At 39.1% G+C, this 15,603-nt stretch overlaps 1 long non-coding RNA gene across 1 annotated transcript in view; it reads right to left on the bottom strand.

Moving 5' to 3' along the window:
• LOC132369991 (uncharacterized) overlaps window positions 1-15,603 on the bottom strand; it is a 103,095-nt gene that overhangs the window by 20,894 nt on the left and 66,598 nt on the right. The gene's annotated exons all lie outside the window — the stretch shown is intronic.

Here is a 15,603-nt window from a genome sequence, read left to right as displayed (position 1 = left end):
CTACAGAAGAGCCGTCCAATTTGGATGTTGAAGTCCAAGCAACCCTCCTGCCAATCAGCTCCAAGACCGAAGGTGCCCGCAAGAATGATGGCTGCTTGGAGCAGCCCACGCTCACTGGCCTTGGGTGAGAAACAAGTTGAATTGATTTTTGCATATAATTCTTTTTCTTAGCTACTGAATTTAATTTTAAATTTCCTGAAAAACTGTATTATATCAGCTCTTCTCAAACTCTGCTCCACCAAGCCCTAAGTTTCCCCAGTTGCCAGGTGGCTGCAGAGGGGGAGAGAGGCACCTAGCATGTGGGGCTCCCACAAACCCTGCTTCAACCACTAGGAAGTGGCAGAGTCCAGATGAGAATACAGCCCAGTCTGACCCCAGAGCCCACCATCTTTCCACCGTACCACCTCCCCGGGGGCTGGCTTTCCTAGAACTAAACCTGATCAATTAACTGAGAGCTTCTCTCATTATTCCAGCAGCTTCAATACTCAGTACCATGACCTGTTCCTCAAAGCCACTCACGGACGGTCTCTTCATTAATGGAAAAATGGGAGTGGAGGCATAGAAAAGAAATGGGAAGGGTCTCCAGTCATATGTGCAGCAGAGACCCCAGTCCCAAGGCAAGCCAGAGAGAGCCCACTATAGCAGAAAAGATCCGAGGTGGATCAAACTATCTATCTGAGCTCCTAATCTCTGTATAGGAATAATGCCTGCTCTTCCTGTCCCCCGGATATTATGTGAATCAGTGAATAGTAGATAGGCAGGCTCTGAAAACTTTAAAGGTACACTCCAGGAAGACCTTCTTATTATCTTGCTTCCGTTACTTATGGTCTAGTGATTACTGCAGAATTTCAATAAAGGGAACGCCTAGGGGATGGCAATCTCAGGGGGGGCCAGGGGATGGCCTTGAAGTTGCACTTGAATAACAAGAAAATTTATTTTGTTTATATTGTAGGTTTATTTTAAGTGTCTTGAGGGAGCAGAGAGAGATGAAGGGGAACTAAAACCCCAAACGTCCCTTGACAGCCCTACTCTATGTGAGCTTAAGCAAATCAGTTGAATTCTGTGTGCCTCAGTTTCCTCACTTGAGAAATGGATTGATATTTAAAACCACAATGACTTGGTAAGAGAGTTTTTGAAAGAAAAAAAAAATGAGATAACAAATTGGGAAAACTGAAGAAAGGATTGGGTTATACTGAAGTCAGCGCTCCTGACTCTAGATTTGGTATCTCTTTAGTTGATGATGCTTTTTCCATTCACCACCTTCTGCATGCTCTTAGGATATGTGCTTGTTAGTTTCTAGAGTTGGTATAAACCAGAAGCTAAATAACCCATAATCAGGTGCTCAGAAATCTCCAGAAGAGCCACTCACCTGTCCCTGCTACTTCTTTGCTTTTTCTCTGGGTAGAACACAAAGGTCCCAAGTGCTCAGAACCTTGGGACTGGTGGCAAATGCAGGCTATTGGATCTCATTGTGTAACAGGGACCCCAAATTCAAGGATCACAGCTTCCCTGAACAAAAGGCAGAGGGCAGAGATCCACCATCAGCTGAACTGGAAAGGGAAGAAACAGGGGTTGTCACTGGCCATAAAACGACTCATATCCCACGTAGGTACCTCTAACACCCTGGGGGTGACCCATGGGATCAGGGCTCCACGGAGGGTTGATGCACTCAGTCAACAAAGGAAAGAAGATAATAAATCATGCAAAACTCTGCCCCACAGGGTGTGCAAAAGCTACATGGGAATCCCAATTTGTAGACTAGCTGGACAAACACCGATGGAGGATGAGGGGCCAGCCAAGGAAGGTTCCATACCAGCTAGATTCTTTGTCAAAGTTTCTGGCTCTAACTACTCTGGAATAGGGTGAAATGAAAACTCAAGAGTTCCAGATTTACCAAGGCTGCAATGAGGTCTTCCTCTACTAGGGCGGGTCGGATATCCCCCACCCACCTACCTGCCCTTTATCCCCAGGTGGGGAAAAGCTACAATGATAACAATGGATATAACTGAGTAGCCCATTTGGTTCAGGCTATGTGCCATTCAGATGTGAAATACCCAACCTCAGTCCACAAAGAGTGAGACTTCCCTGGTGGTCCAGTGGTTAAGACTCCGTGCTCCCAACGCAGGCCTGGGTTCGATCCCTGGTCAGGGAACTAGATCCTGCATGCCACAGCTAAGACCCAGCACAGCCAAATAAATAAATAAATATATTTTTTTAAAAATCTGCAAGGAGTTCAGAGTCTCGTAGAGGCTGTGGCTAAGGGTCACTTTTTTTTTTTTAAATGCTGCCCTGTGCATTTTTTTTTAATATAAATTTATTTATTTATTTATCTACTTTTGGCTGTGTTGGGTCTTCGTTTCTGTGCAAGGGCTTTCTCTAGTTGCGGCAAGTGGGGGCCACTCTTCATCGCAGTGCGCGGGCCTCTCACTGTCACGGCCTCTCTTGTTGCAGAGCACAGGCTCCAGACACGCAGGCTCAGTAGTTGTGGCTCACGGGCTTAGTTGCTCCGCGGCATGTGGGATCCTCCCAGACCAGGGCTCGAACCCGTGTCCCCTGCATTGGCAGGCAGACTCCTAACCACTGCGCCACCAGGGAAGCCCTAAGGGTCACTTTTATCCTGAATGTAACTATGCTCATTTGCCTTCCTTCCAAAGAACTTCCTCCAAAAAAAAAAAAGAACTTCCTCCAGAGGATTTGATGATTATCTACGGCTGAGAAGTCTTTCTGCATAAAGGAAATATGACATCATTTCACTACAAAGCAAAAGGAACATCAGGGGTGGTGAGTATCCACTCTGTTGGATCATAGGAGGCAGCCGAACCAAAGTTAACAGGGCGCTGGAGATGACTATTTCTTTAACATACACGTGGGATCATTCCCCTTGATTTCACATGACTTAGGTCCAGCCTTAATGTTTCAGGTGCCAACTAAACAGCAAAGCTATCTTCCCAACTAATTAATAAAACTCCTTGATAACAGGGCCAAGTTCTATATTTTTACTAGATCTCACAAACCTAGCACAGTGTAGCTCAGTGTAAAATATCATAGACTTGGATTTGAATCCCACACAAGCCTCTAGATGGATGTGCTACATTGGGGAAGTCAATCTCTCTGAGCCAGTTTCCTCATCTCTAAAGTTAGGAAAATAATGCTACCTGACAGGGATGTGGTTAGAGATGAATGAGGCAATAAAGTAAAAGGGTCCACTTATCTAACAGTGGACATGAGATGGTTACACATAAAACTTTGGGCTGCCAAAGGGAGGATGTTTAACAGTATCATACCTGTATCTCTGCTCAATGGAAAAACCCCTTTTCAGCTCTGACCCAAGTTGACCCAATCTGACAGAGACTCCACGAGTACAAAGCAAAACATCCTCTTCTGCACTGACATACGAGGCTGACCAAAAGAAGTTAGGAAGACCACCATGCCAGCAGGCCGAGGGCATTCAGGAGGAAACAGCCTAGAGAACCAAGGAAACAGGCAAATGTCAAATTCTGCTCTCAAACCCAGGCCCCACCAGTTCCTGTCTTTCTCCTCCTCTCCTCTCACCTTTCAGAACACCTTATTTCACTTATGCCGGTAATACCCTGCCCTGACAATGTAAACCAACCCAGCCGTGCTGGTTTTCTTAAGTTCTATCACTCTATCTGTTGTCCCAGTTTTATACCACAAAAGTCCAAACTTGAGCAATTAAAGACAGCATTCTCCTCTGTGAGGTAATAAAAGCGGCTTTGAATGATCATATTCCTTTTATTCTCCTCTTGCCTAAAGACTCAAATATCCCAACTCAAAAACCAGGACACATAGAGGAGGATCAGCAAAACCAACTCTCTGACAAAGGAAGAGGAACACAGTCTAGAGTGAAAAGCTGAGGGCCTTTGCCATTCCTCTAAGAAGAAATTTGAAATCACTACTTGTAGTCGTAATTTTTGTATATCATTATGATGAAGTATGTGGCATTGTATATAGTTCTTATTTCACAATAGAGACTCAGTCTTCTCAAAATCATGTTTTTCGTCTTTAACAGCATCCAGAAGCAAAGTCTGGCCTGGTATTTTTCCAGGTATTCTTTTTAATGCATTTTTATCATGAAATAATTCAAATGTATTCACATGTACACACAAGAAGGAGCATAATACAATGATGACTTTATACCTGCTACCCAGCTTTATCAAATATTAACCTTTGGCAGTTGTTACAGACTGACTGTTTGTGTCTCTCCAAAATTCATGTTAAATCCTAATGCCCAATGTGATGGTACTAGAAGGTGGGACTTTGGGAGGTGATTTGGTCAGGAGGATGGAGCCCTAATGAATGGGATTAGTGCCCTTATAAAAGGGGCTCCAGAGAGCTCTCTTGGCCTCTTTCTGCCATTTGAGGATAAAACAAAAATTTGGCAGTCTGCAGCCTGTAAGATGTTCTTTACCAGAACCCAACTATGCTGTCTCCCTGATCTCAGACTTCCAACCTCCATAACTGTGAGAAATAAATTTCTGTTGTTTGTATGTCACCTAGTCAATGGTATTCTGTTATAGCAGCCTGAACTAAGACAGCAATGTTAAATTAAGATCTTTTTTTTGTAAAAATACAATTGATAGATGATAGATAGATAGATAGATAGATAGATAGATAGATTTAAAAAGCAGATACAGGAACTTCCCTGGTGGTCCAGTGGTTAAGAATCCACCTGCCAATGCAGGGGACATGGGTTCGAGCCCTGGTCAGGGAAGACTCCACATGCCATGGAGTAGCTAAGCCCATGCGCCACAACTACTGAGCCTGTGCTCTAGAGCCCATGAGCCACAACTAGTGAGCCCACGTACCACAACTACTGAAGCCCACGCACCTAGAGCCCATGCTCCGCAACAAGAGAAGCCACTGCAATGAGAAGTCCGCGCACCACAACGAAGAGCCTGCATGCCACAACTAAGACCTGATGCAGCCAAAAAATAAAATAAAATAAATAAATAAATAGAATGCAGATACAGTTGAGGCCCTCTGTTTATCCATTTTCAATCCCATCACTCTCACTCCCTCCTTAGAATTAACCAGTATCATAAATTCAGCATTATACTGCTCATGCATAATTTATACCATTTGTTATCCATAAACATTATATTATTTTATTTTGCATTTCTTTAAAATATATATAGATGGTATCAAACTCCATAGATCACTTTGTAATTTGCTTTTTTCATAGAATGTGTTTTTTCATTTTTTATGTTATATTTACATCTCTAGTTTCATTCATCTTAATTTCTATGTATATTCTGTTTTACTAAAAAAGCATAATTTACTCTTCATTCTCTTGCTGGTGGGCATTTGTTTCTGATTTTTTGCTCTTCCTAACGATAAACATTCTTGTGCACATCTTGTTGTGCACACCTTCAAAAGGCTATCTGAGAGAGTGGTTCTCAAAGTGTGGTCCCACCACCAGCAGCAGCACCTGAGAACATGTTAGATGCAAATCCTCAGTCTCTTCCCCAGACACACCGGATTAGAAACTCTGGAAGTGGGGCCCAGTGATGGGTGCTTTAACAAGCCCACCAGGTGATTCTGAGACAAGCTGAAGTTTGAGAAGTGCTGCTCTAGGGTGTATACCTAAATGAGCACCTCCCACTTCACTGAATAATGCCAAATTGCTCTCTAAAGGGATTGCCCGAGCTCTATTCCCACCAGCAGTGTTTGAGACTTACTTAACAATATTTCCAATACAAAGCCAACACTGGGTGATACAGCCTCTTACAGTTTTGACCAACAGAGGGTTAGACATCACATCAAATGCTTATTGACCACACGGATTTCCTCTCCTGTGCATTGCATTCCTTCATTTTTCTGTTGAGTAGTTTAATAATTTGTAGAAATTCTGTGTATTTTCTAAACATCCATACTTTGTTATACAGTCAGTATTTTCCCAGTGTTTTAACTTTGTGCAGCATCTTTAAGTTTTACGTAGTAAAATATACTTATTTCCCCTGTACAGTTTGTGCTATTGTACCTTGACTAAAATGTATTCTAAAAATGTCTAGGTTTTGCTTTCTACACTGAGATCTTTAACACAACTGAATTTAATCTTTGTCATGCTACAAAGCAGAGATCTAATTTTTTTCTCATATTGATAACATGCTTCCTCATTAATTGATAATATCACTTCTGTCATATATCCAGAGGGATATTCAAAATATTTAACAACCTCGTGGGCGACAACCAAGCTTTTTTTCTTAATATTACTTATTTATATATCTTCCCTTTTTTTCTGATGAGTCTTGCTAGTGATTTACCTATTACATTATATTCATTTTTTCTTTTTTCAAAGAACAAGCTTTTGGTTTTGTGTCCTCTCTAATTTTCTATTTCATTAATTTCTTCTTTTGTATTTATTATTTCCCTTCTTCTACCTTCATAAGTTACTTCATTGCTCTTTTTATTTTTTGGTTGAATACAACACATTTATTTTCATTTTTATCATTTATAATAAATGCAATTAAGCTACAGATTTCCCTCTAGACACCATTTTAGCTACATCAAACAATTTTTTTATTTTAGTAAATCATGATTGCTCAGCTATAAATATTTTTTTATTATGGCATTTATTTCATCTTTACTCAGAGTCGCATTCTTAAGTTTTCCAATAAGTGGAAAAAAAGAAAGTAGGGGTGTGTTAAACTACTTTTTATCATTCAAATTATTTCTAATTTAATTATGTGATAAGATATTGTGGTCATTATGATATCAATTATTTAAAAGTTATTGAGATTTCCTTTTTGGCCTCATGGTCAAATTTTACAAAGATTCTATCTGTACTTGAAAAAAATACATGTGCACCTGTTGTGTGCAAAGTTTTTAGATACATATGCATACATTTTAGATCACACTTGCTAATTTTGTTATTCAAAGCTGCTATATCATTTCTAATCTTTGTCTGCTTGCTTTATGAGTTGTGTCAATCCCCTACTGTTGTTTTCTGATTTTCTCCTTAGAATTTTTCAATGTTTGCTTTATTTATTATGTTACATTATATGAAATTTTATTAGGGATATAAAAGTTCATAATTGTTTTATCTTCCTAGTGTGTGGTTACATTTATTATTTTGTGGTTTCTCTCTTTATCCCTATGAAAGTTTTTTGCCTTTAGATCTATTTTGTCTTATGTTAATTCTGCTACACTAACTTGTTTGTTAGTATTTGTGTTACACATCTTTTTCCACTTTTTTATTTGCAGCCTGTGTGTGTGTGTGTGTGTGTGTGTGTATCACTCTGTCTCTTGTAGGAAGCATAGAGTTGCATTTTGTTTTAATCTATTTGCTTCTGTCTTTTAATAGATGAATTTAACCCATTTCCATTTTTTGTAATTTAGTAGTTTAGACAACTATATTATCTTATTTTGTGTTTTCTATTACCATTCTTTGCTTCTTTTTCTTCTTTCCTACCTTCTTTTGTTTGATAATGTTTATTCTCTTCTGATTTGGAAGATATCAATATGTCTTATTTTAATGACTACTCTGAATTTTGTAACCTGCATTCTTAACTATAAATGTTCTGATAAAGTCTACAATTATTTCATTCCTCCCAACTTCAATAAATCCTTAATGTACTTTAAGTATCTCCTTCTTTGACTATCTCCCTCACCTTGTTATTACTGTTTTATGAAACAAAAAAATAATCTTAGACTCTAATCATTAATTAAAATTTTCAACACATTTCATCAATCTCTGTGCTCTCTAGAACAACTTATTTGATTTAGGGGTGGGTGGGAAGAAGAACTATTTAGAGGATACTAGCTTCTTGCAATCCACATTTTCCTTCTGTTCCCACTTTTCTATTTCTGAAGCAAAGTTTAATAGTCTTTTAGTAAGGATCTGTGTGTAGTAATGTATTTAGTATTTGTATGTCTAAAAATGTTTTTTTTAACCCTCCTTCTTGAATAAAATTTAGCTGATTGTAAAATTCTTGATTGACAGTTTTTTCCTTTGCACTTTAAAGTTATTATTCCATTATCTTCCAACATCTATTATTAATGATAAGAAGTTTGCTGTCAGTCTGTCTTTCCTCTCTCTATATAAAACCCTTCTTGATGTTTTTATCTCTCTGCTCTCTGTATTGCATTCTGAGCAGGTTCCTATATTCTATCTTCCAATTCTCTAATTCTTTCTTTTCCTCTATCTGGTGCAGAGTGCAGCTCATTCATTACATTTTTTAAATTTGCTTTTAAATAAGTAATACATTTATATGGTTCAAAACCAAAGGTTACACAAGGGTAAACAATGAGAAGTTACCCTCCTACTTCTTCCTCCTTCCCACCACTCAGTTCCTCTTCTTGGAAGCAACCAATGTTTTCCATTACTTTTATTGTTTCTAATATACTCTATTCATATATGTGGAAATGCACACACACACATGCACACACGGAGAGAGAGTCATTTTTCTCTCTTTTATACACACATATTGGCATATTATGCATCCTTTTCTCTATTTTGCCTTTGTTCACTTGAGACAATATTGTGAGGATTGTTTCATATCAGTACATAATGAGTTTCATTACCTACTAAAGGGCTTCATAGTGTTTCATTTTATGGATGAACATGATTAATTCACAAGCCCCCTGTAAAGGTTGTTTCCACTCTTTTGCTATTAAAATAATTCTGTAAAATCAACACGTTGTACACCTTAAACAATGTTACACATCAACTAAATCTCAACAAAGCTAGAATAAATAAATACTTACTTAATTAATTATTAAATTTATTTAAATTGTTTATTTATTAATTAATTGTTTATTTATTATATTATTTGTGTACATCATTTTGAACATGTGAGGTTTTATCCTTAGGCTATACGTCCACAGGTAAAATGATTGCTTCTAGATATGTGCATTTATAATTCTGTGCATTTGAATTAAATTTTTAGGGAATGTTTTATTTTTATTTCATTAAAGTTTGAATAGATAACACATGTACATAATACAAAATTCAAAAAGAACAAAATAGTAAATACCAGGTTATTATACATCCTTCTACAGTCATTGCATGCATGTGTAGGCCTATATGTATGTATAGGAAGATTTCTCTTATTCAGGCCAATTAATATTATCTTCTGCATTGAAGTCCATGGAGATCAGAAGGCTCTTGCCATACTGTTGATCAAAAGACACACTAGACTTTAGTGTAATCATTCCTATTAGGGCATACTTCTTTTTTGTCTTATCATTCAGTCTCAGCCATATAGACTCATCATTGTGGATATTATCAGTAAATGTGAAGGTTCCTTTGGCTTTGAGATAGGCATTGTGCTTGGTCACAAATTTTCAGGCCAGCTCCAATCCAGTCTGCTTTTCTCACTGTGCCTGGTACCTAGTAATCTCTCTCAGATCTACCCTTGGGCTCCCCATCACTATGACTTTAAGAGTTGCCTTCACTTCTCCTCTCGGTTGGTTTCCCGTGTCTCATTTAGTTCCCTTTCTTGGTTTACCCCCTTCATTTTGTGGAGCATGTCCTTCCATAGCTTTCTAAAAAAATGGTACACTAAGTGTCCATCGACAGATGAATGGATAAAGAAGATGTGGCACATATATACAATGGAATATTACTCAGCCATAAAAAGAAATGAAATTGAGTTATTTGTAGTGAGGTGGATGGACCTAGAGTCTGTCATACAGAGTGAAGTAAGTCAGAAAGAGAAAAACAAATACCGTATGCTGACATATATATATGGAATCTAAAAAAAATGGTCATGAAGAACCTAGGGGCAAGACAGGAATAAAGACACAGACCTACTAGAGAATGGACTTGAGGACACGGGGAGGTGGAAGGGTAAGCTGGGACAAAGTGAGAGAGTGGTAGTGTATATATGGACATATATACACTACCAAATGTAAAATAGATAGCTAGTGGGAAGCAGTCGCATAGCACAGGGAGATCAGCTCGGTACTTTGTGACCAGCTAGAAGGGTGGGATAGGGAGGGTGGGAGGGAGGGAGATGCAAGAGGGAAGAGATATGGGGATATATGTATATGTATAACTGATTCACTTTGCTATAAAGCAGAAACTAACACACCATTGTAAAGCAATTATACTCCAATAAAAATGTTTAATAAATAAATAAATAAATAAAAATTTTAAATGGTACATGAAAGTATATTTTTTGATATTTGGGGTGTCTTTGCTTTTTTGAGTTTCTGAAAACCCATGATATGCCATTCTACTGGGCATTTGGTGAGCCCTTTCAATATCCAAATTCATGTCCTTTAATCTGGGAAATTTTCCTGAATTATTTTATTCATTTTTCCCCATCCATTTCCTTTGTTCTCTTCCTCTAGAACTAATATCATTCATACATTAGATTTCCTGGTCCTGTCCTTCAATTTTTATCTTTTCTCTCTTATTTTCCTCTCCATGTATTTTTGTTCTAATTTCTAGGCAATTCTTTAATTTATCTTCCAGCACTTTCATTGAGTGTTTTTCATTTCTGCCATCATGTTTCTAATTTCCAAACATTCTTTAAAATTTTTTTCTGAATTTTTTACACATTCTGTTTCATAAATACAATATCTTTTTCTCTCTCTAGCAATATTAATTTTGCATTTTTTTGTTTGTTTGCTTCCCCATTCCTCTACATAGTCTGCTCTTCCTCCAAGTTGCTTTTTTCTGTCTGTTCATTGTGTTTTCTATGTACCATGTTAGAGGCTTCCCTCAAGTTTCAAGTAATCTTAGATTATCTCCTCAGGATTAAGAGTAAACAGGATTAAAAAGCAGTTTGGAAGTTCTGAGCAGATGAGTATGACTTAGGAGCTTTTCTCTACGGCAGCAGTTCCCAACCTTTTTGGCACCAGGGACCAGTTTCATGGAAGATAATTTGTCCACGGACGGGGGTGGGGAGATGGTTCAGGCGGTAATGTGAGCGATGGGGAGTGATGGGCAGTGGCAGATGAAGCTTCTCTTGCTCACCCGCCACTCACCTCCTGCTGTGTGGCCCGGTTCCTAACAGGCCTCAGGACCGCTACCGGTCTGTGGCCCAGGAGTTGGGGACCCCTGCTCTATGGTGATCTGAGTAAGCCACTTCTTGGGGGAACACCCCCACCCCATGTCTATGTCTTTAGGACTTTCCTCTTAGACTGATTCTATTCCTCATAGAAGAATATTCCAAACTCCTTCCAGAGGGTCCAGTTCTGGCCATCAGCATTTTGAGAACCAAGAATAAAGAGCCTGGTAGTCTCAGCATTCCATAGTCTTTACCCATATGGTCACTTAATACCCCTGCTTTCAGTATGGTAGCCCCACTCTCAACAGAGCCTGGTATACATGGACACACAGGCTCTGTTTCATCATTTCACAGTATTCTTTGGATGAGAGAGGTGCAGTTGTCTAGCACTGTGGGTGGGAGAGAAGATAGAGGTATAATTGATTCTCAAACAACTTTCACTCAGTCCTTTTGGTTTAGCCTCTACTTTTGGTCAGGCCCAGAGGTTTCTGGAATTGTTAGTTCTTGAGACTTAGAGGGTTCTCAGGACGAATTGGGGGTTTTGTCAGCTTTCTGAGACCATAATGACTTACAGGTCTGGCTGGCTTACTAACCAGTTACCACTAATTCATCTCCTCTCCAGATTCCAAAATACTTTTGCCATTGTCTCTTCACCTATTCTCCCCATTCCTGTTGGTTTGTTTCTTTTTTCTTTCTTTAATCGCTTTACTGTAATTTTAGTGTGCTTTAGAAAGGTAGTGAAATTAGATATATATAACCAAACAGCCATCATAACTCAAAGCCCCACATGACTATTTTTTTATGTTCAAATATTCTAACTGGAATCAATTACGATTAACCAAGATGGCGGAGTAGAAGGACGTGCTGTCACTCCCTCTTGCGAGAGCACCAGAATCACAACTGACTGCTGGACCATCATTGACAGGAAGACCCTGGACTTCACCAAGGAGGATACCCCACGTCCAAGGACAGAGGAGAAGCCACAGTGAGACGGTAGGAGGGGCGCAAGCAGAGTAAAATCAAACCCCGTAACTGCTGGGTGGGTGACTCACAGACTGGCGAACACTTATACCACAGAAGTCCACCCACTGGAGTAAAGGTTCTGAGCCCCACGTCAGGCTTCCCAACCTGGGGGTCAGGCAACGGGAGGAGGAATTCCTAGAGAATCAGACTTTGAAGCCTAGTGGGAGTTGGATTGCAGGACTTTGACGGGACTGGGGGAAACAGAGACCCCACTCTTGGAGGGCACACACAAAGTAATGTGTGCATCAGGACCCAGGGGAAGGAGCAGTGAGCCTGGGGGAGACTGAACCAGACCTACCTGCTGGTGTTGGGGGGTCTCCTGCAGAGGCGAGTGGTGGCTCTGTTTCACCGTGGGGATAAGGACACTGGCAGCAGAGGTTCTGGGAAGTTCTCCTTGGCGTGAGCCCTCCCAGAGTCTGCCATTAACCCCACCAAAGAGCACGGGTAGGCTCCAGTGTTGGGTTGCCTCAGGCAAAACAGCCAACAGGGAGGGAACCCAGCCCCACCCATCAACAGTCAAGTGGATTAAGGTTTTACTGAGCTCTGACCGCCACAGCAACAGTCAGCTCTACCCACCACCAGAGCCTCCCATCAAGCCTCTTAGATAGTCTCAACCACCAGAGGGCAGACAACAGAAGCAAGAAAAACTATAATCCTGCAGCCTGTGGACCAAAAACCACAGTTACAGAAAGATAGAGAAGATGAAAAGGCAGAGGGCTATGTACCAGATGAAGGAACAAGAAAAAACCCCAGAAAAACAACTAAATGAAGTGGAGATAGGCAACCTTCCAGAAAAAGAATTCAGAATAATGATAGTGAAGATGATCCAGGACCTTGGAATAAGAATGGAGGCAAAGATTGAGAAGATGCAAGAAATGATTAACAAAGACCTAGAAGAATTAAAGAACAAACAAACAGAGATGACCAATACAATAACTGAAATGAAAACTACACTAGAAGGAATCAATAGCAGAATAACTGAGGCAGAAGAACGGATAAGTGACCTGGAAGACAGAATGATGGAATTCACTGCTGTGGAACAGACTAAAGAAAAAAGAATGAAAAGAAATGAAGACAGCCTAAGAGACCTCTGGGATAACATTAAACGCAACAACATTCGCATTATAGGGGTCCCAGAAGGAGAAGAGAGAGAGAAAGGACCAGAGAAAATATTTGAAGAGATTATAGTCGAAAACTTCCCTAACATGGGAAAGGAAATAGCCACCCAAGTCCAGGAAGCGCAGAGAGTCCCATACAGGATAAACCCAAGGAGAAACACGCCGAGACACATAGTAATCAAAGTGGCAAAAATTAAAGACAAAGAAAAGTTATTGAAAGCAGCAAGGGAAAAACGACAAATAACATACAAGGGAACTCCCATAAGGTTAACAGCTGATTTCTCAGCAGAAACTCTGCAAGCCAGAAGGGAGTGGCATGATATACTTAAAGTGATGAAAGGGAAGAACCTACAACCAAGATTACTCTACCCGGCAAGGATCTCATTTAGATTTGATGGAGAAATCAAAAGCTTTACAGACAAGCAAAAGCTAAGAGAATTCAGCACCACCAAACCAGCTCTACAACAAATGCTAAAGGAACTTCTCTAAGTGGGAAACACAAGAGAAGAAAAGGACCTACAAAAACAAACACAAAACAATTAAGAAAATGGTCATAGGAACATACATATCGATAATTACCTTAAACGTGAATGGATTAAATGCCCCAACCAAAAGACATAGACTGGCTGAATGGATACAAAAACAAGACCATATATATGCTGTCTACAAGAGACCCACTTTAGACCTAGGGACACATACAGACTGAAAGTGATGGGATGGAAAAAGATATTCCATGCAAATGGAAATCAAAAGAAAGCTGGAGTAGCTATACTCATATCAGATAAAACAGACTTTAAATTAAAGAATGTTACAAGAGACAAGGAAGGACACTACATAATGATCCAGGGATCAATCCAAGAAGAAGATATAACAATTATAAATATATATGCACCCAACATAGGAGCACCTCAATACATAAGGCAACTGCTAACAGCTATAAAAGAGGAAATCGACAGTAACACAATAATAGTGGGGGACTTTAACACCTCACTTACACCAATGGACAGATCATCCAAAATGAAAATAAATAAGGAAACAGAAGCTTTAAATGACACAATAGACCAGATAGATTTAATTGATATATATCGGACATTCCATCCAAAAACAGCAGATTACACGTTCTTCTCAAGTGCGCACGGAACATTCTCCAAGATAGATCACATCTTGGGTCACAAATCAAGCCTCAGTAAATTTAAGAAAATTGAAATCATATCAAGCATCTTTTCTGACCACAACGCTATGAGATTAGAAATGAATTACAGGGAAAAAAACGTAAAAAGGACAAACACATGGAGGCTAAACAATACGTTACTAAATAACCAAGAGATCACTGAAGAAATCAAAGAGGAAATCAAAAAATACCTAGAGACAAATGACAATGAAAACACGACGACCCAAAACTTATGGGATGCAGCAAAAGCAGTTCTAAGAGGGAAGTTTATAGCTATACAAGCCTACCTAAAGAAACAAGAAAAAGCTCAAGTAAACAATCTAACCTTACACTTAAAGAAACTAGAGAAAGAAGAACAAACAAAACCCAAAGTTAGCAGAAGGAAAGAAATCATAAAGATCAGAGCAGAAATAAATGAAATAGAAACAAAGAAAACAATAGCAAAGATCAATAAAACTAAAAGTTGGTTCTTTGAGAAGATAAACAAAATTGATAAACCATTAGCCAGACTCATCAAGAAAAAGAGGGAGAGGACTCAAATCAATAAAATCAGAAATGAAAAAGGAGAAGTTACAACAGACACTGCAGAAATACAAAGCATCCTAAGAGACTACTACAACCAACTTTATGCCAATAAAATGGACAACCTGGAAGAAATGGACAAATTCTTAGAAAGGTATAACCTTCCAAGACTGAACCAGGAAAAAACAGAAAATATGAACAGACCAATCACAAGTAATGAAATTGAAACTGTGATTAAAAATCTTCCAACAAACAAAAGTCCAGGACCAGATGGCTTCACAGGTGAATTCTATCAAACATTTAGAGAAGAGCTAACACCCATCCTTCTCAAACTCTTCCAAAAAATTGCAGAGGAAGGAACACTCCCAAACTCATTCTATGAGGCCACCATCACCCTGATACCAAAACCAGACAAAGACACTACAAAAAAAGAAAATTACAGACCAATATCACTGATGAATATAGATGCAAAAATCCTCAACAAAATACTAGCAAACAGAATCCAACAACACATTAAAAGGATCATACACCACGATCAAGTGGGATTTATCCCAGGGATGCAAGGATTCTTCAATATACGCAAATCAATCAATGTGATACACCATATTAACAAATTGAAGAATAAAAACCATATGATCATCTCAATAGATGCAGAAAAAGCTTTTGACAAAATTCAACACCCATTTCTGATAAAAACTCTCCAGAAAGTGGGCATAGAGGGAACCTACCTCAACATAATAAAGGCCATATATGACAAACCCACAGCAAACATCATTCTCAATGGTGAAAA

This window comes from Balaenoptera ricei, chromosome 8 (genome assembly GCF_028023285.1).
Source record: "Balaenoptera ricei isolate mBalRic1 chromosome 8, mBalRic1.hap2, whole genome shotgun sequence".
NCBI lineage: Eukaryota > Metazoa > Chordata > Mammalia > Artiodactyla > Balaenopteridae > Balaenoptera > Balaenoptera ricei.
The sequence above is the reverse complement of the archived record's forward strand: the minus strand, read 5'-3'. Positions and strand labels throughout refer to the sequence as shown.